The sequence below is a fragment of the Prionailurus viverrinus genome, chromosome E1, assembly GCF_022837055.1.
Source record: "Prionailurus viverrinus isolate Anna chromosome E1, UM_Priviv_1.0, whole genome shotgun sequence".
In the NCBI taxonomy this organism is placed as follows: domain Eukaryota; kingdom Metazoa; phylum Chordata; class Mammalia; order Carnivora; family Felidae; genus Prionailurus; species Prionailurus viverrinus.
Genome location: NC_062574.1, coordinates 40485935 through 40512837, shown reverse-complemented (window position 1 = coordinate 40512837; position 26903 = coordinate 40485935). Strand labels below are relative to the sequence as shown.

General features: G+C 39.5%; 1 protein-coding gene and 1 non-coding gene across 7 annotated transcripts in view; one reads left to right on the top strand and one right to left on the bottom strand.

Moving 5' to 3' along the window:
- Positions 1 to 26903, bottom strand: part of CEP112 (centrosomal protein 112) — a 422889-nt gene that overhangs the window by 269679 nt on the left and 126307 nt on the right. The window lies entirely within an intron of this gene.
- Positions 4279 to 4386, top strand: LOC125152311 (U6 spliceosomal RNA). Its single transcript, XR_007147158.1, has one exon. It is a non-coding gene; the product is annotated as a U6 spliceosomal RNA (small nuclear RNA).

The following is a 26903-nucleotide window of genomic DNA, read 5'->3' as shown; positions in this document are numbered from 1 at the left end:
GACTGTTTTTAGGACCCACCTGGATAATCTCACCTCCAGATCTTTAACTCAGGTACATCAGCAGAGATCCTCTTTTCAAATAAGAACATTCACAAGTTCTGAGGATTAGGATACAGACATACCTTTTGGGGGAGATCACCGATCAGCCCACTGCACGTGTGTTGATAAGGTACAGTCTACTTTCTGTTTGGGGGCTCTGATGCTTAGCTCTACATCAAACTTCTGTTCAGCTCTGGCACACAGAAGGCTTCACTTCAAATACACTATATCCAAGAGCCCACTTAAAGTGACATCATCAAGACAGTGACATAAATCATCCCCACCTTCAGTGCCCCTCACCAAAAGACCAACTAGCAACTATCCATAGACAAGATATCATTGTGAGAATCCCACACCCAAGGGTGTGAATGAAGCACCCGCATTGGACCACAGAGACTGGGAAGGATTACATTAGAAAGGTAACAGGAGTCTGAGGCGCCTGAGTGGCGCAGTCGGTTAAGCATCCGACTTCAGCCAGGTCACGATCTCGCAGTCCGTGAGTTCAAGCCCCGCGTCAGGCTCTGGGCTGATGGCTCAGAGCCTGGAGCCTGTTTCCATAACTGTGTCTCCCTCTCTCTCTGCCCCTCCCCCGTTCATGCTCTGTCTCTCTCTGTCCCAAAAATAAATAAACGTTGAAAAAAAAATTAAAAAAAAGAAAGGTAACAGGAGTGTCTACACTCTGCATCGTCACCTACCCATCTCAGGCCAGCATGACACTACACCAACAGGGCCACCCTGGTTTCTCCAGTAGAAAAGGGGGAGTTCATGATGGACACCCAGGTCCTCCAGTACTGCAGGATGCTTCCCAGAAATCCCACTATCGTAATCAAAGCAGTATGATACTGCCATTTTAAAAAAACAAAAAAACAAAAACAAAACAAACCCCCAAACCAACCAACAAACAAAAAACAGACCAGTAGAACAGAATTAAAAGCCCAGAAACAAATCCATGCATGTACAGCCAACTAGTGTTTGACAAGAAAGCCAAGGCTACTCAATGGGGAAATGATAGTCTCTTCAATATAGGGTGTTGGGAAAACTGGATATTCACACGCAAAAGAATGAAATTGGGCCTCTATCTCACCCCACCCACAAAAATTAACTCAAAATGGATTAAAGACTTAAACGTTAGGCCTGAACCTATAAAACTCCTAGAAAGAAACAGGATATAATCTTGACATTGGATTTAGCAATGACTTCATGCATATGACACCAAAAACATAAGCAACAAAAGCAAAAAGAAACAAGTTAGACTAAATCAAACTGAAAAGCTTCTGCACAGCAAAATCAATGGTCAAGAAAATGAAGGCAATCTACACAATGGGGGAAAACATGGCAAATCACATATCCGATAAGATAGGGGTTAATATCCAAAATATATAACTCAACAGAAAAAAAGCAAATAATCCAATAAAAAACGGGCAGAGAAGCAATGGGGGAAAACATGGCAAATCACATATCCGATAAGATAGGGGTTAATATCCAAAATATATAACTCAACAGAAAAAAAGCAAATAATCCAATAAAAAACGGGCAGAGAAGCAATGGGGGAAAACATGGCAAATCACATATCCGATAAGATAGGGGTTAATATCCAAAATATATAACTCAACAGAAAAAAAGCAAATAATCCAATAAAAAACGGGCAGAGAAGCAAAACAGACAATTTTCCAAAGAAGATATTCAAATGGTCAATAGATACTCAAAGGTGCTCAACATCATTAATCATCAGGGAGACGCAAAATAAAACCACAATGAGACATTACTTCAAACCTGTTAGAATGGCTATCATCTAACAGAGATAACAAGAATTGGTGAGGATGTGGGACAAAGGGAATACACACACACACACACACACACACACACACACACACACACTGGAATATTATTCAGCCATAAAAAGAAAGAAATGCTGCCAGTTGCAAAAACATGGATGGACTCTGAAGGCACTGTCTGTGCTAAGTGAAATAAGTCAGACAGAAAAAGACACATACTGTATAATCGCACTTGTTTATGAAATCTGAAACACCCAAACTCATAAACAGCAGATGGGTGGCACCCAGTGGAGTGGTGGGGGGGGAGTGGAGAAAATGGGTGAAGGTGTTCAAGGAGTACAAACTTCCAGTTATAAGATAAATAACTTCTGAGGATGTAATATACAGTATAGTTAACCATATTGTACTGTATGTATGTTTGAAAATTGCTGAGAGAGTAAATAGCAAGAAATTGTCATCTCAAAAAAAAATTTTAATTATGTGAGGTGCTACCTGTGTTAACTAACTTTATTGTGGGAATTGGATTGCAGTAAATACATATAACGAATCATTACGTTGTACACCTTATCAGCTTCACCATGTTATATGCCAATTATATCTCAACAAAGCTGGTGGGGGTGGGGAGGAATGAGCCCATTTAAGAGGTAACATCACACCATTATGCTTTGACTCTGATGCATCCACATCTTATGATGCCTGGGAAAATTAGACTCCTTGTTCTTACCTTTCATCAATTAGCTCTATGAGGTATGGATGGAAAATTACGGGGGATATGTTTTTAGAGGGAGTTGAAAGTCATTTCTCCTATCAGTGATACCAATTCTAGTATCCAACAGAGTATATCAACTGATTAAGTCTGAAACGGTACTGAGGCGGTAGGCTGAATAATGGTTCCTCAAAGATGTTCATATTTTAATCCCTGGAACTGTAGATACGCTACCTTATATAGCAAAAGAGACTTTGAGATGTGACTAAGTTAAATATCTGAGATGGGGCGATCATCCCAGATCACCTAGTTAGGCCTCAAGTGTAATCACAAGGTCTTTGTAAGAGGGAAGCAAGAAGGTCAAAGGACAAACAAGACAATATGAGAGAGGAAGCAATGGAGAAAAGACAATATGACTCAGGGTCACAAACCAAAGAATGAAGACAGCCTCCAGAAGACAGAAAAACCAAGAACAGAGTCTTCCCTGAAACCTCCCCGCAAAACCAGACCTGATGACACCTTGATCTTAGGCCTAAGTCTCCTTTTGGACTTCCGATCTCCCAAACCATAAAATAATAAATTTGAATTGTTTTAAGACGCCATGTTTGTGGTATAGCAGCGATAGAAAACAATAACAACTAGTATATATTCAAAACAAAACTAGTATATATTCAAAATTTAGAACGTATCAAGGGCTGTCTGAGGAACTTAATATGTAATACTTATAATTGCCTTAATGCTATATGGGTAAACAAATAAGTTGGGAATACAACAAATTTTAAAAGTTAAATCAGGCAAAGAAAAAATCCATAGGCTAAATTTTGTTTCAGTCTTTAAGCATTTAAAGTTTTCATTTTTGTTCTTACTTGACGCCTTCTAGGTAATGTCACCAGGTTTAAAAAATGATCAAAAGGGATGCCCGGGTGGCTCAGTCAGTTAAGTGTCCAACTTGGGCTCAGGTCATGACCTCATGGTTCATGAGTTTGAGCCCCGCATTGGGCTCTGCTTCAGATTCTGTGTCTCCCTCTCTCTCTACCCCTCCCTCGCTCGTGCTCACTCTCTCTCAAAAATAAACATTAAAGAAAATAATAAAAAAATTAAAAATCACCAAAAAAAGCCAAATTATTTCTTCCCAAAGGGCATATTTACACCTAATAGTGGCAAATCTAGATGAGACAGGACCCAGGGTAAAACTGCCCAAAGACTATTCAATTAGTTCCAGATATTCTCCTTCACCAAGATGCATCCCCCCAAATATGCAAATTCTGAGTGCGGTCAAGTGCAAAGAATCAGCACGGTTCTGAATTAAAATTTCTGGAGCTCAACAAATGACTGCTAAGACTTGCAAAGAAAGAAGTGACCAAAGAAAGTGTTAGTTTCTTGAAGGCCAGTTCATAAGACCACAAACAGCTCAACAAATGACTGCTAAGACTTGCAAAGAAAGAAGTGACCAAAGAAAGTGTTAGTTTCTTGAAGGCCAGTTCATAAGACCACAAACAGGCAAAGAAAAGGAGCATGTGATGGCTAATGAGGAATGAGTGGCTGTGGAAAACCCCAGGGCACCCTAGCGATTTTGAAATACTGAAGGAGAATGCCCATTCACAGCTAAGGTGACTTCTTATGGAAAAGTTTTAAGGCCCCATAAGGAAATGTCGCTGCCAAGCATTTCTGCACTGCTCACAGCAAAGACACACATCACGGGTTTGAAACACAGTGTGGGTGTGCGTGGTGCTAATCCAATTCAACTACACAGGGACAGCGCTCGCTTCAGCAACACATATACCGAAGTGGGAACGATACAGAGAAGGTTAGCGTGGCCCCAGCACAAGGATGACACATAAAGTACACAAAGTGCTTTCCCAAGTCACAGAGTAGACCATGCAGAAGATAATCATATAACCACTGAAGCCTGAAAAACAAACATAAATACAACTTTCATAATGTATTGGAAGATAAAAAGAATATTTTTTGAGTTTATTTATTTGTTTTGAGAGGGACAGAGAGAACGCGTATGCATGTGTGTGTGAGCAGGGGAGGGGCACAGAAAGAGAGAGACAAAGAGAGAGACAGAGAGAGAGACAGAGAGAGAGACAGAGAGAGAGAGAGAGAGAGAGAGAGAGAGAGAGAATCCCAAGCAGGCTCCACACCCAACGTGGAACCCAACATGGGGCTCAATCTCACAACCATGAGATCATGACCTGAGCTGAAATAAACAGTTGGAGGCTTAACCAACTGAGCCACCCATGTGCCCCTACAAAGAGTATTTCTAAGGAAAACAAAATTATGTCTAAAATGGCCATAGCAAACCTGAGAAGATTTTTTCCATTCTTTTTCCTCCTAAAAGAACATCATATTTTGAGTTTACAACAAGTTCATCCAACCTTTTCTTAACTCATTCTTCAAAAATTGCCTAAGACCTACGTGTTTACCATTAACTCATACTAAGGAACAAAGCTATATAAGAACCCTGTCTTTTAAAAAAAATTTTTTTTTAATGTTTATTTTTGAGAGAGCAAGACAGAGTGTGAGCAGGGGACAGGCAGAGAGAGAGGGGGACACAGAATCCGAAGCAGGCTCCAGGCTGAGCTGTCAGCACAGAGCCCGATGCGGGGCTCGAACCACGAACTGTGAGATCATGACCTGAGCCTAAGTCGGACACTTAACCGACTGAGCACCCAAGCGCCCCACGAACCCTGTCTTTTTAAGAAGACTCCATTAAGTAAAGGGAAAAAATAAAGATAAATACTAAATATTATAACAGATATTTGAACATAGGGTCTTGAGAAACAGAAGGAGAGGCTTCAGGGAGATTTCGATCCACGCCAGTTAATGGAAGAGATGGGACTGTAAGACCGATCTCTACTGCCGGAATCTCCATCCTCCTCTGGTGAATCAGAACAACCTTAGAAGCCCTTTAGGGGTGAGTGGGCTTACGTGCAGCAACGGTAAAGGTAGAACCAAGAAAGTCAGCAGTTCTCGGCATAATCCTGCCTCAAACAGGATGGCATTGAGATGACCGCAGGCAAACACACAACGAGGCTCCGTGCAACCAGGATACTCCAGTGCTAAACCAGCTAGGGATGCTTCTCTTGGTACAAGTAGAAATGCTCCAAAGGGGTTTGGTAACAGGATAAAGAAGTGCTATGGGACTCTCTTCTAACAAGACTCTTTTACGGTCAATGCTTCCCCAGAAGTCTGTGACCCCAGGGCCAGGCTCCAGTCCTGAAGAACCATGATTGGTTTTGAAGCATGTTACGAGTAAGAATGAGGAATCTCTTCAACTACCCAAAAATCTCTTAAAAACATGGATTTCGGCTATGAGGTCTACAAATTCCTTGACATCAACAGGATTTGAGTCATGATTCTAAAGAATTGATCCTGGCATCAACCTCCTAGCCTGTATTTTCAGTAACTTAGTCATGTTCTAAGAACTGAGGCAAGAGTCCTGGCAGCAAATTCTGAGATCTACTAGGTCAGATACTACAAAAAACCTAGAAGTATAAAAATGGATCCTCTCTCAGGGCACCTGGGTGGCTCAGTCAGTTAAGCGGCCGACTTCAGCCGTGAGTTCGAGCCCCGCGTCGGGCTCTGTGCTGACAGCTCAGAGCCTGGAGCCTGTTTCAGATTCTGTGCCTCCCCTCTCTGACCCTCCCACGTTCATGCTCTGTCTCTCTCTGTCTCAAAAATAAATAAAGGTTAAAAAAAAATTTTTTTAAAAATGGATCCTCTCTTGGAGAAACCACAATCTGATTAAGGGGGAAAAATGCAAGAAAAAGAATCATATAGTAGTGTAATATTATATATATTGTGTGACAAATTCCAAGTCTATAGGAATATGACAAATGGAAAGAGTCAGAAAGAGTCTGTATAAGAAAACCAATCTCAGGGTGCCTGGGTGGCTCAGTCAGCTCTCTTGGATGCTCACTCTCTCCCTTTCTCTGTCCCTCCCCTATTTGCACTCTCTCTCTCCCTCCCTCTCTCTCTCTCTCTCTCTCTCTCTCTCTCTCTCTCTCAAATAAATAAACTTAAAAAAAAAAAGAGGGGTGCCTGGTGGCTCAGTCAGCTAAGCGTCCAACTTTGGTTCAGGTCATGACCTCGCTGCTCATGGGTTCAAGCCCCCCATCAGGCTCTGTGCTGACAGCTCAGGGCCTGGACTCTGCTTCGGAATCTCGGTCTCCTTCTGTCTCTGCCCCTCCCTCACTCATGCTGTCTCTCTCTCTCTCCCTCTCAAAAATAAACACTAAAAAAAAAAAAAAAAAACTCAGGAGATCAGAAGATTTGTCTGTAAAGTATAAAATTAAGCAATATAGGTAAATGTAATGAAACGTTTAAGCAGTTTAACGTTTTATATAATAATTATGTGCTAAACTAACTTCTTCCTATAATATAGGCCTATAAATAAATTAAAAGAACTCTACTGCAGCAACTCCAGTTGCGAATAGAAAAGCAACTGGAATATTTATGGTAAAATACAGAAAACCCTGAGAAGGTTATCCTTAAAGATAAAACAGCTACAGTGTATAATGAAGAAAAATTCCTTTAAAATCTTTAAACTCTTTAAGCTTCAAAAAATCTCAAATCTAATGTTTGTTTTTATGTTTCTTATATTTAAGAAAGTACTGATTAAAAGTTCCATATATAAATTATACATCATACATGCAAAGTCACACACACACACACCAACCCAGCTTACTTTACAGGCAGGAGTACATCAGTAAATAATAAGGAAAGGCACGTTCATCCTATAAAATGACAAAGCCTAAATATATTGAAATAAGTACAGGACCACTTCTTGTTACTAGGGAGAGGAAGAAGGCAATGCGAAGTCATTCAAGCAGAATAATAAGTAAACCAAAGCCAGATCAAAGGAATACAGAAGAAAGGCTGAAACGTGAAGCTGAAATATTTATTTCCTTCAAAACATCATCCATGCCTTGTCCCTGGGCAGTTCAATATTTCAAAGCAGCAAGAAAATATTCTCACTTACATTCATCACTATGCACAAGTAGATCAAATTTTAAGTAGGCAAACTTCCTCGTTATTTACCAAACATAAATATCATATTTATCATTGAGAGAAGGTTTTCTGCTTATCAGGAATGATTTCTAAATTATACGAAATAATTTTAAAATCACGATAGCCACTGCTCAGTACTTCTGGTGGATGAAGCCTGCTACAAGCGATAGCATTTATAGTGCAACCTAATTTTTAATGTCTTCACAAAGGATGAAAAAGAGTGAAAATTTACTGAGTGTTTATTATGCTCGTTAGTTTAGAGCAGTTCATGTATTATTTCATTCCATTTTTATAATGATAAAAAAGTTCTCATTTAGTTTTTTTCGCAAATGAAAACAAGGAGGTTTAGAAGAGTTAAGTGATGTGTCCAAGTTTACATAGTCAATGGCAGAAGGAGAAATTAAACCAGCCCACCTGACTTCAAGGTCCAAAGTCGTTTTACGACATCATGCTATTTCTTTAAGCCTGAAGACAAGTAGGTCTTCACTATAATTTACCCTCACATAACATTAATATTTTCATGCTAAATCACTTTTAGAACATTTGGAAGTTAAAATATCTATCAAGCATTTACTTAATTCCTATTTTATGCCAGGATCTATGCCTGGTGCTAGAAATACAAAAATAACCAACACATTGTCCCTGCAGGCAATATAGGAAAGAAGACAAACTCTATACTACTCCCAGTGCCACAAAAGCTACACAATAATATGAACATAATACTCTGAGCCAACAAGGACCAGAGGAATAATTATCTGTGCCTAGGGTAAAATAGAAAAGCTTCATAAAAGGCACGTCATTTGGTAAGATCATCACTCAATGTTTTTTTTAATGGTTTTTTTTTTTTAATTTTTATTTTTGAGAGAGAGAGAGAGAGAGAGAGAGAGTGTGTGAGCAGGGGAGAGGTGGAGAGAGAGGGAGACACAGAATCTGAAGCAGGCTCCAGGCTCTGAGCTGTTAGCACACAACCCGATGCGGGGCTCGAACTCATGAACCACAAGATCATGACCTGAGCCAAATTTGGATGCTTAACCGACTGAGCCACTCAGGTGCCCCCATCACTCAGAATGTTTAAGAGGAGTAACATATATATTTTGTTAACTATATGTATTAAAATGTGGATGTACGGGCGCCTGGGTGGCGCAGTCGGTTAAGCGTCCGACTTCAGCCAGGTCACGATCTCGCGGTCCGTGAGTTCGAGCCCCGCGTCGGGCTCTGGGCTGATGGCTCAGAGCCTGGAACCTGTTTCCGATTCTGTGTCTCCCTCTCTCTCTGCCCCTCCCCCGTTCATGCTCTGTCTCTCTCTGTCTCAAAAATAAATAAAACGTTGAAAAAATAAATATAATAAAATAAAATGTGGATGTATCTGTAAAAGACATATTGTATTTGCTATTTATAAAATATCTTTTATTTTCCTCCTTACCATCATACTTTCCCTGAAAAGAGAAAATCTCCATCAGAAGATTCTTATTTATTTCAAGGGGAAGATGAATCTGGTAAGAGATTTCTAAAGATAAAGTTTTGTTTCAGCTATAAGAAAGTATGCAACCATTTTTACTGATTATAAAAGGCTATTGATAAGTCCATGAAAGTACATGAGCTGGATGTATGTTAGTTTTCAGATATTTCTTTATTTATAAACGTAGATCATCCATGTTCCACTGACCATTCCCTCCTGCCTCATACTAAATTTTTCCAAAGGCTCCGGTGATATTCTTAAATGTGCTTAATAAGAAGTTCAGTCACTGTTAATCTGCTACCATGTGGTATTCATTAATTCATTTATTGTTAGTATGTTAAGTACCCATTATTTGCAAGGGACCTTGCTAGATGTTGAGCAGACATCACTGAATTTACCACCTCAGCTTCTGTGCTAAGGGAGCTTTAAGTAGAGCAAAGAAAAAAAGACATCGAATTAATACAAATAAGAACACTGAGGATTCAATTCAATGATCAAAACAGAAATATAGAGTACTAAGGGTTTATATATAATGGGTGAAAAACCTTACCTAGGAATTAGGATGAAAGAAAGTGATGTCAAAGTTAACTGAACTGTATGTCAATTACACTTCAATGTACACATCAAATGTACATACATCTGTTTTTTTTTCTCCTATCAAAAAGAAGAAGCTAACTGAAGGATGTGGAGGACTAGATCGAAGAAAATGCAGGAAAGGGCACTCCCAGCATAAAGGGCAACAAACCGAGAAGGTGTGAAAGGCAATGACTGTGGGTAAATCATGGAAGAGAACAGGGGTCAGGATACCAATACAAACAACAGAGAGAAAGGGGCCTGGGATGAGGCTGAGAATTACGTTGTCATACTGAAAATACTAGAGACAGAATTTTGGTAGTTTTGTAGAAAAACTACAGTGTGTGAGATGAAGAATAAAACAGATGGGATTTACAGGCATTGCTAAAGAAAAGGTCTGTGAACTTGAAGACTTAGCAACGGAAACCAACCAAACCAAAGCACAAGAAGAAAAACAGAGTAATAAAAAAGAAGCAAAGCATCAGTGACAACTATCAGCAACCTAATACATGTGTGTTTGGAGTTTTTAAAGGAAGAGAGGGGTAGGGACAGAAAAATATTTGAAGAAATCGTGGCCAAAAGCTTTCCAAATTTAATTAAAATTATAAATCTACACATCCAAGAACTCAAAGAACTCCAAACATGAGATAAAGAAAACTACATGAAGGCACATCATAATCGATCTCTCCCAAAATCAGTGACAAAAAAAAAAAAAAAAAAGAATCTTGAAAACAGCCAGAAAAAAGAATGTTCCAGAGAAACAAAAACAAGGAGAGCAGCAGATTCATGGTAGAAGCAGCACAAGCAAGAAGACAGTCAGTGACATCTTTAAATCACCGACAATCAAGCTGGATCTATGCCACGAAGGCAAGAATAGCTCATTACTGGATAACCTAATACTACATTTAGTAATGACTACATTACCTAAGCCCAAGATGATCAATAAAATTAATAAACCTCTGGCCAGACTGACAGGGAAAAAGAGACAATACAAGTTAACATTATGAGTGAGAGAGGTTTCATCACTACAGATTCTACACACATTAGAAGGACAATGACGCAGTATTATGAAAGAGAAAAAAGAATTTTAATCCATACTTCCCAGCACATACAAAATTAACTTAAAAAATGGATCAAGATCCCAAATGTAAAACCTGGAACTGTGATCAGGGACCAGGATAAGATTTCTTAGACGTGACCTCAAAAGCACAATCCATAAAAGAACAAATAAATGCAATGGACTTCATCAAAGTTTAAAACACCAGTTCTTTTAAAGAAACCATGAAAAGAACAAAAAGGAAAGCCACATACTGGGAGAAAGCATTTGCAAATCGTCTGTTAAAAGACTTGTATCCTATATATACAAAGAATTTTCAAGACTCAATAATAAGAAAACAACCAACCCAGTTTAAAAAAAAAAAAAAAAAGAGGCTAAAATTTTGAACAGTCACCACAGGAGATATATTTATAGCAAAAAAAAAAAAAGTACATGAAAAGTTTTTCAACATTAGTCACTAGGGAAACGCAAATTACAACCACAATGAAAAATAAAAAATAAAACTACAGTGAAATACTTAGACAAGCCTGTTGGAATTGTGAAAATAACAACACTGACCATATCAAGTGTTGACAAGGATGTGGAGGAAACAGAACTCCAAACGCTACTGGGGCGGGGAATGTAAAACAGTACAATTCCATTTATTTAAAATTCTAGTAATTAAAGTATAGTGACAGAAAGGAGATTTGTGCTTGGGGCATCTGGGTGGCTCAGTTGGTTAAGCGTCCTACTCTTGATTCCGAATCCAGTCATCATCTCACGGTTCGTGAGTTTGAGCCCCATGTCAGACTCAGTGCTGACAGCGCGAAGCCTGCTTGAAATTCTCCCTCTTTCTCTGCCCCTCACCTTCTCACACTCTCTGTGTCTCTCTCAAAATAAATAAACTTAAAGAGAGAGAGAGAGAGAGAGAGAGAGAGAGAGAGAGAGAGGGGAGATTAGTGCCTGCCTCCATAAGGAGAAGTCAGAGAAAGGTAGATAGGAGAGATTTCATAGGGGCATGACAAAACTTTTGGGAATAATTATATGCTGACAGAGACATATTTCTTATGTTGGTACTTTCCTTTCACAACCGTAAACATATGTCAGAATGTGAAACTGTATACTTTAAATATGTGAGATGTGTTGAATTTCAACTACAACTCAATAAAGCTGCTGAAGTGGTCCTTAAATATATTACAATATGTTTACTCCCACTTATTATAAGAGAACTACAAGTTTCAACTATATTGGGATACAACGTATCACACCTATCACCTTATCAGGCAAATATTTTAAAAATATAACAACACATTCTATTTGGGAGGCTGTGGGTCAAAAGTCATTCTAATATATATCCAGTGGACATTCAATCAGTACCACCTTCATGCAGGAGCATTTGGCAATAGAGAACAAAACTACATATATGTTTATCTTTTGACCCAGCGTTCCCCCGCCTAAAAAGTTACGGCGAATATATATTTCAAACAATACAAAAATACACGTCTACTAGGTTATTCATTACAGTATCCCCTGTAATTGCAAATACTGGGAACAACCTGTATGCCCATAGGTAGGAGAGCTGTTGCATAAACTGATTCATCCACACATTAGCATACGACACTGATGTACAAAGAACGAATGACCTTCAGTTTACAACAAATGAAAAAACAAAGCGCAAGAAAAATCCACTGAGATATGCACGTATCGTATCTGCTCATCTGTGCAAAAGCAAATATAGAAGGGATCTGTCAGAGACTAATGAATGAGATCACCCACCTATGGGAGCTGGGGTCTGAGAAGAAAGGACAGAAGGAGTGGGGGTGGGGCATCACTTGTCTGAATATACCTTTTAGTGAAGGTCTGATTTTTAAAACCATGTTAATGCTCCATTTACTCAAAAAATAAAGGATAAAATCAATGAGGGGAGGGTGAGCTTCTAAAATGAAATGCCAACAGAATAAAGAAAAGAAAAGAGGAGCCTGGGTGGCTCAGTCAGTTAAGCGTCCGACTTCGGCTCGGGTCATGATCTCACGGTTCGTGAGTTCGAGCCCCACGTCGGGCTCTGTGCTGACAGCTCAGAGCCTGGAACCTGCTTCGGATTCTGTGTCTCCCTCTCTCTCTGCCCCTCTCCTGCTCGTGCTCTGTCTCTCTCAGTCTCTCAAAAATAAATAAATGTTAAAAAAAATTTATTTTTTTTTAAGAAAAAAAATCTAACAAGACTTCAGCTCCGTCAGCAAGAAGAGAACTTCTGCCCCTTTGGGTCCCGCTCGCTCCCACACCTGCTAACAATGCTGTGTTTGGGGAGAAACAATTGTGAATGCTCTGTTCAGCCCCTCTTTTCTCGCCCCAGGAATGTCTTCTGCTGAGCACAGACTCTGACTGGCCTGTTGGGCTATGACCAGGCAAGTGCATTAATTCTAGGAGGAAGGATTCCCAAGCCGAATGTTGGCCACATACCTAAACCACAACTTCAGCTACCTGATTCTTCTGTTTTTTCAAATTAATTCTAACTTTGAGAGGGAAAGGAAGTATTATTTACTGGCTTCTAATCTCTCGCAAATAAAAAATGTTACAAAATTTTGGGGTTTTTTAAAACTTTACATTAAGAATTTATCCCTATGGAATAAATCCTAGATGTTCCTAGTAAAGCAGTATCATTAATTTTATTTTCATAATAGTCTTTCTTAAAATTCCTAAGGAATCTATAGAAGCATGCCATTTCCGTATTAATTCAGGCTTTGTTAGTAAATATTTGTGATAATTTTGACAGAGGAGACATTTAAGTTCAGTTTTATTTGTTCTAAATATCTTTTTTATCTTTTGTTATTCCAGAATTGAAGCTTTTAATGTAGCAAAGAAAACCATATTTATATGCGGGGAAAAAAACAGAAATAAAGCCTGAAAAAAAACCCTCAAATGTCTGTGAGACTTCTACAGAATAAAGTGTCAAATTCAGAACAATCTCAATTAAACTTTATTGAAAAAGAAAATGTTCTTAACCAGTTAATTGAATAAATGTCTTTTCAAAATAAATAATTTGGAAAAACGTTATATAGGCCACACTGAATCTATTTTTTTTAAAAAATAACTATTTAAATAAATTTTTAATATACCTTCCAACTCACACTACCAAAATAAAATGGCTATATACTGTAAAGATGGGAGATCTTGGTGAAGTGAAGAGAGAGAGAGTGTCAGCACAAGGTGGGGAGGGGCAGAGAGACAGAGAGAGAGAGAGAACCCTAGGCAGGATGCACACTCAGCGTGGAGCCCCACTTGGGGCTCAATTCCATGACCGTGAGATCATGACTTGAGCCAAACTCAAGACTGGGACACTTAACATCTGAGCCACCCAGGCGCCCTGGAAGTGTCTCTCCTGAGACGGAGCTGGAATAGACAAAGCTTTTGTTCACATGGGCTGCGCTGCTTACAGCTTCTCTGCATGGCTCCGTTTTCTTCTTGGCCTCAGCATAATTACTCGGAACTTTAGCCTGCATACGACCCATAGCGGCTGCCTAGCCAATCTTCATCCCGGTAACTTTCCGTGTTTCCAGCTTCTGCGCTGATTTAGTCTCTAGGTTTCCCAGTTCCAAATTCCCAAGATCAGGAAGGAGGGGCAGTGCCCTACAATGGCTAAGAACAGGGGCTTCAGAGTCAAACACATACAATTTCAAGCCCTCGCACCTCTACTTACGAGCTGTGTGACCTTATTAAGCTCTTTGTATCTTAGAGTAAAATGAATTTGCTGCCTTTGGATCGGGTGTCCCACTCTAGACCCAATGCACATGGCAGAGAAGGGGAAGCGGTCCCATGGTGGGCAGCTGTCAGAAGCTGTGGGCAGGGCATATTCTCCCATTTGGGTCCTCAGGCAAGAATTAGCAATGACATACATCTAGTAAATGTTGCCATCTCTGAATCATTTGGATCAAGTCACTTTAAAAGCACAAAAGGAGACCTACTGAGTGACACAAAAGCTAAAAGTCAGCATTCTATCAGGAAAAGAGCACTGAATCAGAAACTGGAAGGCCTAGGATTAAATCCTAGCCCAGCCACATATTAACGGTGCCAAACTGGTTAAACTGCTTAATCTCTTTGAACCTCAGTTTCTCCTTTTACATTGAAAACAATAACAAACAACCACGTAAGATTCTTTGAAGGATGAACTAAGGGAACATATACATTTTGTTAACTATAAAACATTAAAGTATCCCTATATTTTATTAGTTTATCAACTCCCCACCAAGCTCAAATTCATTGTACCACATTTCATTACTAAAGTGAATTTTGATTGTAATAAAACTCAGGAGGCTATATACACACACTGCTAAAAAAATGAATTTTGCAAACTTAACTCCTGAAGAAAGAATCTAATAAACCTAAGAGTCTCACGTTACAAATGAAACCTGTCATGTGAAATAGCGTCCTGGATGTCTCCGTCAGTAAGAGGCCTCTTGACCATCATATTATACTGACGCTGATTTAAAGCAGTGTGTGTGTTCCCATGAGAAGAAATACAGAGGTCTGTAAAGACATACCTACAAAGAAGTACTTAATAGAACAGAAACTTCCCTTTCAATTTGAAACAAGGTCACCACAGATTTCTGTCCTCCCTTGAACCTTCCATCATGCTTCTTAGAGGGAAGGTTATGTCAGCATGCTCACTGGGGCTAAGGAATGCCTATAGTAAATGGGAAGCTTTGACTGCTCTCCACCTAAAATGGTTTCAGATGCTCGAGCAGAATGCAGAAAAGAGAAAAGATGGGTCCCCACCAGCACCACCACTGATACTTACGAGTGCTATTTTTAAGGGGGGAAAAAAAAAGAAATTATATTCAGAGTTTGCAGGCACTTTCCAAAGTGTAGGGATAACTTTTCTCAAGATGACACAAAGGTTTGCATCAATGCCAAACTAAATACTTTTTAAAGCACCTAACAAAACGAATATAAATTTTTTTAATGTTTATTATTTGAGAGAGAGAGAGAGAGCGCGCAAGCAGAGGAGAGGCAGAGAGAGAGGGAAACACAGAATCTAAAGCAGGCTCCAGGCTCTGAGCTGCCAGCACAGAGCCCGACGTGGGGCTCGAACCCACAGACCACCAGATCATGACCTGAGCTGAAGTCCGCCGCCCAACCGACTGAGCCACCCAGGCGCCCCAAAAACGAATATAAATTTTTGATGGAGCCTTCTAGTAATTTATCCATAATTTCCAAATTCAAATGTAATGGTACCAGTTGCAAGAAGACAAACTACTATATTCCCAGTAAGTACTTAGAAAATTACTAAAATGAAACTTCTTAAATATATTATAAATATATGTTCACACCAGAGCCACAACCTGCAGAAGGAATGACTACAGTTTATGGATGTGGGAATCTTTCATCATGAATTGGAACTCTCTCTACCAAACAAGGTGAATCTCCTTAGTAACAATTTCAAACACTGCTACCATTCAAGGCCACTGATTAGTCAGAATAGAGCAAGCGAAGGAACAATTAACTTCCCAAGTAAAGAACTTGAAATGTTTCTAATTATAATCACATAGCACCCCTTTAAAAAGGAAAAGCAAAATCAAAGTATCAGACATCAAAAGACCATTAGGTCTTTCAATATAGACCATTTCCAGACCTACTTTACTCCACATAAAACCTCCTTTGGGGTGCTTTCATTTTTCACTAAGAATAGAGATATATGGTTCAAATTACTGAAAGTTTCTTCAAAGTTCCTTGACATTTGTGTATTCCACACCTAAAATGAATAAATGTTGTATCAAGTAATAAAAAACCAGAAGATCCAAATTTTAACAAAGTGACCAATTTTTAAATCCCCTTGTTAAATTTCATGACCTCAAACTTCAGGCGCTATGGTTTAGGGAGGAATAAAGGACATTCAGCAAGGAAGTAAAAGCATGTTTTTCCTAAGATTGGAAATGTTTGACATTTGCTTATTTATTGTTCATTATAGTCTAACAAAAATCTCTCTTCCAGAAAATCAGGTCTGTTTGCTCTCCTCCTAACTTCATGCTTAGACAGTAACACATTACCACATTCATGTCTTGAAACATTTTATTCCTTCTAGCAGGGAAATTCTCTTCTCCACCAGCTCATTTTCTATTCTTCAAAACCTAGTTTATTGCAGAGAGATATTCAGGAAAACTAAGTCTTCCTCCAACATCAGTTTCATCATATGCTATGCTGCTACTAAATTCTCCAACCATTCTCTGTTCCCTACAGGACAGGCTACATTCTTCTGCCCCCACCACTGTGGGGGTTGGGTCCCTTTCAATCTTGACCACCAGTTTCCTGGATCCCTGTTCCAACTGGGCTCATTTTCTCAGCTTTCTTCACATACACTCTTGCCCCCTCCATCCTTCCATATTAGTTCATATACTCTTCCAACTTCTTGGATGACTTTTACCACATATAAGAATAAATGTTATCAGATATGTAAGACACTGTGTTTAGAATATATATTCCTTGGGGATACCATCAGAAAGAGATCTACTATTAAAATTAACATCAGATTGAGAGTTAGCTTACACGAATATATTACTGATGAAACTTATTTTCTGAATCTCCATGAAGAAATCAAAGTATCTGATAGCTAGCAGCTAACATAACTGTGAGAAGTTACCATCATTAAGGATGTTTTCTAGTACTTCAGATGTGTTATTTAATTTTGCTTTCTTCCTGGGGCACCAGGTGGTATGGGGAGGGAGGGAGGCTCCATTGGTTAAGTATCTGACTTCCTCTCAGGTCAAAATCTCATAGTTCATGGGTTCAAGCCCCGCATCAGGCTCTGTGCTGACAGCTCAGAGCCTGGAGCCTGCTTGGGATTTGCTCTCTCCCCTCTCTCTGCCCCTCCCCTGCTCACGCTCTGTCTCTCTCTCTCTCTCTCTCTCAAAAATAAGTAAAACATTAAAAAAAATTTTTTTAAGCCTCTTGTAATTTTGTTTTCTTCCTTTATATTTTTAATACACAGGCTTAAGTCCAATGTGAAATTCATTGAGCTTAAAGAAACATTGCTTTCAACATGGGCAATAACTTTCTATCTTGTCTCAATTATGCTTTGTTTGGAAGATTTGATTTCTTTTTTTTTTAAATAGACTGATTTTTTTAGAATAGTTCTTGATTTACAGAAAACCTGAAAAGATAATACAGAGAGTTTCTACATACCCTACACCCAGCATCCTTTATTATTAACATCTTACATTAATATAGCACTTTTGTTACAATTAAAGCGCCAATACTGACACATTCTCATTAAGTAAAACCTATACTTTATTCAGATTTCCATAGTTTTTACCTAATGTCCTTGTTCTGTTTCAGAATCCCATCTAGGACACCACAATACATTTATTTGTCATATCTCCTTGGGCTTCTTTGGGCTGTGACAGTTTCTTAGACTTTCTTTGGTTGTGATAACCTCAGTGGTTTTGAGGAACATTGGTCAGGTGTTTTGTAGCATGCTCCGCTATTAGAACTGGTCCAGTGTTTTTCTCAAAAAAATGGTTAGGCTGGTGTTGTAGATCTTTAGGAAGAAGGCCATAGAAATAAAGTGTGCTTTTTATCACATCATATAAAGGGTAATACTGTCTACATGATTTATTACTATGGATGTTGACCTTGATCACGTGGATAAAGTCTGGCATTACTTGTTATTTTATTTATTTTATTTTATTTTTAAACTTACACCCAAGTTGGTCAGCATATAGTGCAATAATGATTTCAGGAGAGACACGGTGAGGCAGAGTATGAGCAGGGGAGGGGCAGAGAGAGAGAGGGAGACCCAGAATCCAAGCAGGCTCCAGGCTCCGAGCTGTCAGCACACAGCCCGATGCAGGGTTCGAACCCACAAACTGTGAGAGATCATGACCTGAGCCGAAGTTGGACGCTCAACCGACGGAGTCACCCAGGCACCCAGATCTTGCATGGTTTAAGAGGAAACAGAATTTCAAATTTCACGTGAAGTCTCCTAATTTTATAATGTTGGCAAGTGATTCAAGTTTTTCAAACCACTTGGCGGGTCAAACTGAACATAAGTGCAGGTTGACTCCATGTGCAGGCCGAGAAAGCATGAGCTTGAGCAGAAGAACATCAAAATGGACAAGAAGAAAGCACAGAAAGGGCTAAGATATGAGCATCACGAAGGAGAAAAGAAGGGAAAGTAGTGGCTTCTGGGACATCCTGAAATTCTGTAGGAAGTGAATTTAAAAGTGGAAAATAATTACAAATATTCAAATATATAGTAATAAGTGCTATAAAGAAAATTAAGGAAGTAAAGGGCCTGAGACTAAGACATACATGAGTAAGTCACTGCCGTAAGAATGGTCTGGAAGAATGCCTTCTAAAGCTAGGGGCTTGGACTGGATTGTTCCAGAGAGGAGCCAGAGGGAGCAGAGGAGGGGATGAAAATGCAACCAAGACTGAGTAGAAGGAAGAAAATCAGGATAAGGCGTGCCCCAAAAGCTGAAGAGGAAAATGTCGTAGGGAAGGGGACTGGACAAAAGCCACATCCAAGGTCACTGAAGCCTTAGGAGAAGCTTTGCAGCATGATGGAAGCAGCCAGACTGAACTGGGCTGAAGACGAAAAAATGGGAGGAAATTCACAAAATAACTGCAGGCACCTGCCTATAAAAGCAAAGAGGGAGATGCGCCTGGGTGGCTCATTCCGTTAAGCATCTGACTCTTGATTTCGACTCAGGTCAGGATCTCACAGTTCGTGGGATTGAGCCCCCTGTCAGGGCTTGGGATTCTTTCTCTTTACCTCTCTCTCTGTCCCTCTCCTACTCATGAATGCACATGCGCTCGCTCGCTCGCTCTCAAGATAAATAAATTAATTAAAAAACAGCAAAGAGGGAAAAGGGTCACAGATAGGGGGTGGCGGTTGAGAAACGGTGTTTTAAGGTGGATGCTTACTCTTGTCTACATGTTAAAAGAACCAGTGCAGGGAGCCTGGGTGGCTCAGTTGGTTAAGCGTCCGACTTCATTCAGCTCAGGTCATGATCTCACAGTTTGTGGGTTCGAGCCCCGCGTCAGGCTCTGTGCTGACAGCTCAGAGCCTGGAGCCTGCTTCGGATTCTGTGTCTCCCTCTCTTTCTGCCCCTCCACTGCTCATGCTCTGTCTCTGTCTCAAAAATAAATTAAAAAAAACATTAAAAGGACCAGTGCAGCTGAGAGATAACAAAGGGGTCTTAAATTAGTCTGCGCAATGGAGAACAGGCCATAATTGTGAAAGGAGCCAAAGAATGCATGGGAGGATGGGCCTGGGGGACGGCCTTCTACGTTAACAGGATATAGGAAAGGAAGGGATTCAAACAAGGACTTTAATGAAAGCAGAAACTACTTTGGAGGTGCAAGAAGAGAAACAGCACCAATTTTACATGTAATGAGTGACAGGTGGCAGGTGACGAGGAGGAGATGATGACAAAGTGATGACAAAGGCTTCCCTATGTGCTCCACGAGTATATGATGACACAAACAGCGTTAGGAAAAAATAAACAGCGATAAAAGTTCAGAAGGAGTGGACGGTGGTCTATTACATTAATAAAGCACATATCAGTGGTACGAAAAATGACAGAATACTCATGGCAACAGAGAGTATGATGATTTTCTGGATTTAGAAAAAAAACATTTGGGAGATCTGAGTCGGCCTTTGATTCGCTTATTAATTTTGCAGAAAGCTAACAGCACTGCACTGCTCAGGAGGTCATACAGCTCCACGTGGCTTGCTAGCCTCCTGAAAAAAGAGGCAAAAGACCACAAAGCAAGCTGAGATCAAGGAATTTTTAAAAATCAAGTTTCAAGGTCATGGGGAGGTCACTATGCATTTAGATTTTAGTCACATAAACTAATCTATAATTGAATCTACAGTAAATCACAATAATTGATTCCACAAATGACGATTCTGACTTACCATAAATTGTTTTCATTATGCGATGGTAAAAAGGATGGAAGTGTATATATTACATTTCAAAAAGAATGCTATCAGAAAATAAGTTAAAAATAGTTCTGGTCTCCATATACAAAATGGAATCTGGCTAACAACTCCTGAATCCTGCAAATACTCACTAAAATACCTAGAAAGAGAAAGGGGGAAAAACGGGGCAAAAACCCCAAGAACAAGAACTGAGATAAACACACAACTTGATGAAAGAAGGTGGGAGGAATCGCCAATAATTCAAAGCAAGTGGAAGCAGATTGATAAAAAAGTATCTATATACAGGTCCACTTAAGAGCAAAAGTAAACTGGTCTTTGGAAACAGAACCAGAGAAAAATGAGGTAGGAAGACACCCTCTTCCTCCCTTAGGTAAAAGATTCTGTGTCTAAACAAACTTGTAAAATTTACTGGCTGGGGTTCTTCCACATAACAGAGAAAACCCGAGCAATATCCACAAATGTTCCATATACATCCATTCAGAGCCAGTAAGTCCCAGGAAACATGGGGGCGGAGAGTAATGAATGAATGAATGACGGTACACCGTATGCAGGGAGCTGTAGTTTCCACAGCTAAAGCAATTTGGCTGGATGGAAACAAAAACTATTTTTTAACTTATTTGAGAGAGAAAGTGCAAGTGTGGGAGGGGCAGAGAGAGAAGGAGAGAGAGGATCCCAGGCAGGCTCTGTGCTATCAGTGCAGAGCCTGATGCAGGGCTCGATCCCACGACCCTAGGATCATGACCAGAACCAAAATGAATAGTCGGATGCTCAACTGACTGGGCCATCCAGGCACCCCAAAGTATATTTTTTAAAATGTATGTCTATCAACTGGGTCCTTCAAGTAGAAAATATAAGTTTAGGGGCACCTGGGTGGCTTAGTTGGTTAAGCATCTCACTTCGGCTCAGGTCATGATCTCACGGCTCGTGAGTCCGAGCCCCGTGTCGGGCTCTGTGCTGACAGCTCAGAACCTAGAGCCTGCTTTGGATTCTGTGTCTCCCTGTCTCTCTGCCCCTCCACTGCTCACTCACTATTCTCTCTCTCTCTCAAATATACATTAACATTAATAAATATACATATATAAGTTTGGGGCACCTGGGTGGCTCAGTCACTTGGGTGTCTGACTTCAGCTCAGGTCATGATCTCATGGTCTGGTCCATGGGTTTGAGCCCCATATCAGGCTCTGCGCTGGCAGCTCGGAGCCTGGAGCCTGCTTCAGATTCTGTGTCTCCCTCTCTCTCTGCTCCTCCCCTGTTCACACACTCTCTCTCTCTCTCTCTCTCAAAAATAAGTAAACATTAAAAAAAGTTAAAATATACATGTTTAAAAAAGAAAAATACAAAATGGTAGCATAAACCATATGTAAGAATAAACTTAACAAAAATATGTAAAATATATATGGAGAGAATTATAAACATTAAAAGCCATTAAAACAGACGAATGGAGAAATATACTATGTATGGAAGAAAGAAACCAATTTCGTAAAATTTTTAATTCTATTTAATCTATAAAGATAATGCAAACATAATAAAATATCAACAGAATTTTAGTAAAACCAGATTCTGAAATTGAAATAGAAGACCAAATAAGAATGGCTAAGACAATTTTGGAGATAAAGAGTAGAGTGCGGCAAAAAGAAAAAAGCACAGAGTGTGGGAGGGGATGTTATCACCGTATGAGAGCTCAAGACTTAATATGTACTTGAAATAATTAAAAGTTCCTTATTAAGTATCACAAGTTACAGCCTACTTTATATTGTAGTGGAACAGTTTTTATAATTATATTTCAAGAAAGGTTTTTAAAAGTACAAATTTGTTTTCTAAACAGAATACATTTTCTTATTGAGGTAAAGATGTTTTCATTCACTTATTAGGCATAGAAATCTTTAGCTTCTTTCTATATAGCTCCTTAATTCAATTTTTTCCATTTTAAAGCATATGTCACGAGTAATTCCTTGAGATTTTTTCACCAACCTTACAAACAAAAGGACCAAGCCGCAGTCCCTCATTCAGGCAATATATAAAACTGAATTTAGAATTATACGATTCAGCTATACTTGAAAATTTCTACACGAGGCTGATTGAACCTGGCTCTCCCTTTCTACCAAAATTCAAAATTCAAGCCTCTGGGTAAACTGGAAGGTTATCTGCTTTTAATGGAACTTGATCTAAATTTTTGAAATAAGCAATGTTCCAATAAAAAACAAACCTAATCAAAATGTAGTCCACTCCCTCTTTGGAATAATCACAAGATTATTTAGTATTCCATTTAAGTCTTCTTTTAAGATTAGTTACTAGCAAATAAAAGGACAAAAACACTGTCATTATAACATTGCAGTTTTATTATCTATACTCTAAGGCATTCCTATTTGAAGATTAATCCCCATTCCTACTAATATGATAAATGTTGATTTATAACAACAAACAGCCAAAAGATAAATGAAGGAGATTTAAAAGAACCTTACAGGGAAGCTTTTCCACTCATGTTTAAAAATATAACTTCTTTAAAAATATAACTTTAGGGGTAAATAATCTGTTTTCCACTGTAATGGGGGATTATAAATACTGCGTATAGTAAGCAAGAAAAGACTGTTTTCTAAAATGTGTTGGAAAAATAAAACCCCAAAAATATTTCATAAATTAATGCATTTTAAATAAAACTCTAAAGTCAGGCAGAAGAAGAGAAGCTGTTCATTTTTGCGTAAATAATTTTATAGAATGACTTTCAATAAACCAAATGATGACCATCTGCTGCCTAGCACTAGCACTGAGAGTTGGCTGCAAAACAAATAAAAATATAATTGAAGGACATTCTGAATTACCTCAGAAAACATCAAGAATTTTTTTTTCTTATTAAAAAAAATTTTTTTGAACATTTATTCATTTTTGAGAGACAGATAGAGGGGGAAGGGCACAGAGAGAAAGAGAGACAGAATCCGAAGCAGGCTCCAGGCTCCGAGCTGTCAGCACAGAGCCCAACGCGAGGCTTGAACTTGTGAATGTGAGATCATGACCTGAGCTGAAGTCAGATGCTTAACTGACTGAGCCACCCAGGTGCCCCTCAAGAATTTTTTTTCTAATAATTTATGTGCAAGTGAAATTACACTTGAAAAAGCAGTGCTACCTGAAAATATGATTATATATTTAAAAAACAAACAAACAGCTATTGAGAATTTGTTGGAGGAATATTTTAAAATATTAAAATATTTAAGATTAAAATATTAATTTTATTAATAGAATTAGAGGTTCAAAACTGCACCAGGGTGAAGTTACAGTGAGGAAAGCCCTCCAACTTCTTCCCTTTGGTCCCAAAGCAACCTGAACCCCCATTAACTTCACTGGGTTCTTTGACAATGCCAATGAGTGATCTAAAAGCCTGCGTGTGTCCAGCTTGGCACAACATGAAAATTTGGATGAAGGTAGATATATCCAACAGAAATGTGTGTATGTGAAAGAAACATAGTAAGAATACCCATTGCAGCACTATTAATAATATCCCCAAACTAGAAATTGACAGTAGAATGGGTAAGTACATTGCGGTATGTTCACTTTGAAATATTATTCAACAGATGAGAATACATTACAATGCTATGTAACAACAGGATCTCACAAACCTAAAGGCTGTGCAAAAGAAGCTCATTTCTGTCTCGCCCCATCCAGAGTACTGAAGGACGAGCTGCGTGACCAGCGGGTGGGAAGAGGCTGGGAGAAAAGCAGACAGGGCTCTCAGAGGGCATTAACAGTGCTCGTGTCCTACTCACTCCATCATGGATTCCACCAAGAAGCCTGCCCATGAGCCACTGGGAATGCCCTACCCACAGATCCCTCAACAGGCCCACAGCCACCCATAGCACTCTGTGCACCTTACCCACACCACCCCCCCCACCCTACGGCCAGCTCCCTGCACGAGGTTTCGATGGCAGCAGGCAGAGCAAGCCTGAGCATGGCACAGAGAGCCAGCCTAAATCTGAGGGCCAGGAAAAGACCACAAACTTGAGCTTGTGCACCATTTCTGTAAAAACAAACGAGTCTGTCGACACTTAGCCTGGTATGGTGCAGGATCAAAGAAATGAACGGGCTTAAGAATCCTGCCACAAGAGGGAGGAAAAGCATAGAGCAGGTGTACTCTAGAAAGTCTGAGAAAGCTTCAGAATACCTAGCAGGGCTGAAGGAAGGCATTTCTCTCCTGAAGGCAATTAGTAAAGACCCCTGGTCGGTAACTGCTACTTCAAATGTGAGGATAGCAACGCAAAACTTCAAGGAACGTGAAAAATCAAGGAAACATGACGCCACCAAAGGATCAAAATAATCTAGCAAATGACCCCAAAGACATGGAGATCTGCGATTTACACGATAAAGAATACAAAATATATTTTTAAGGGTGAGGCACAAAAAACACAGAAAGACAAATCAATGAAATCAAGAAAAGAGCACATGAACAAAATAAGAAGTTTAACAGAGAAATCATAAAAAAAAAAAAAGAACCAAATAGGAATTCTGGAGTTGTAGAATATACAATGAGTAATATGAAAAAATACAATAGAAAGCGCTCATGGAAAAGAACCAACAGCATCCACAGCAATGTGGATCAGGCAAAAAAATAAAAATAAATAAATAAATAAATAAATAAATAAATAAATAAATAAATAAATAGAAAGGAAAAAAGTATCTGTGAGACGGAAGACAGGAAATTACCCAGAAGAGGAAAAAAAGGACGAATAACACCTCCATGAACTGTGAGATATCATCAGAAGAACCAATTTGTGAACTACTGGAGTTTCAGAAGAAGACAGGGAGAAGAGAGGAGGAAACTTACTGAAAGAAATAATGGCTGAATTATGAAAAACAGTATGGAGGACCATCCAAAAATTAAAAACAGAACCACCATATGCTCCAGCAATACTACATCTGGGAATATATACAAAGGAAATGAAAACACCAACTCAAAAATATATCTGCACCCCCAAATTCATAGCAGCATTATTTACGATTGCCAAGGCATGGAAACAACCAAAGTGTCCACTGGCAGATGAATGGATAAAGAAGTTGTGGTACACACACACACACACACACACACACACACACACACACACACAGTGGAATATTATTCTGCCATAAAAAGAAGGAAATCCTGTCACTTGCGACAAATGCATTGACCTTGAAGGCACTCTGCCAAGTAAAATAAGTCAGACTAGGAAAGACAAATACAAAAATTCAGAAACAGAGTAGAACAAGTGAAGGCAGGGGCTGGGAGGGAAGGGATAAGGGGGAGATGTTTGTTAGAGAGGACAAACTTCCCAGTTATTAGATGAATACGTTCTTGGGATCTAATGTACAGCACGGTTAACAAGACTGTATTATACACTTGAAAGTTGCTAAGAGAGCAGATCTTAATGGTTCTCACCACAAAAGAAATGGTAATTCTGTGAGCTGATGGAGGTGTTAGCCAAAGCTATCATGACAATCTTTTCACAATATAGAAGTGTAGCAAGTCAACACATTATGCACCTTAAGCTTAAACGATGTCATAAGTCAATCATACCTCAATAAAGCTGGAACAAAATTTAATAATAATAGTTAAGCAGCTCTAAATTTGTATCTTCTGAGATCACCAAACAGTATTTTAAAATGCAGTACCTTAACTTAATGTTTCCATTTACTCCACAATCTCTGTTACCCCTACGTGGAATAAAAACATAAAGCAGTATAGCTTTTCCATCAGCAACTTATTTGTGAAAGTTCATTCTGACTTTGAATTCTAAAGAATGCTTAGATGAACTCCACGGCTCCAAAGCAGCTGTTTTCCCTGGAGGCTGCATTTATACTTCATCACAGACTCACCACCCTCTGTGTCTACTGTCTTTCACATGGACTCTTAACAGTGTCCTCGTCTTCCTTAGTTTCCCGCCTCTGATTTCTTGTTACTGATCTGTATGATATTCTCACTCCTGCTAGGATCATCTCCCTAAAGTACAGGTCAGGCATGAGATTCACCTGCCTTGAAATATCGGGGCAGTCTTCTGCATGTACTTTTGACCCCCGACTCAGCCACCTTATCAGAATGGGCCTCGGGGCTTGGAACGCTTCTCCACGGATAAGGAGCCCCCAAAGCCTGTGCTGAGCTTATCACCTTGGGTAGAATATTTCTCCCGGGTTCAGCTCAAAGAATGCTCTGTTGTCTTTGAAGTACGTGCATCATCTGGCACCTGGCCAACGTTGCTGTCAACTATCCATCCTCCACAGGGAGAGGACAGGCAGGGTTCTTCTACTGCAGGACAGGAGAGGTAGGCAAATTGCCTTGTGACAGCGGTGGGGAGAGAGCCACTGCCCGCGGGGGACTGAGCCCACTACTGAAGCGGCTCTTG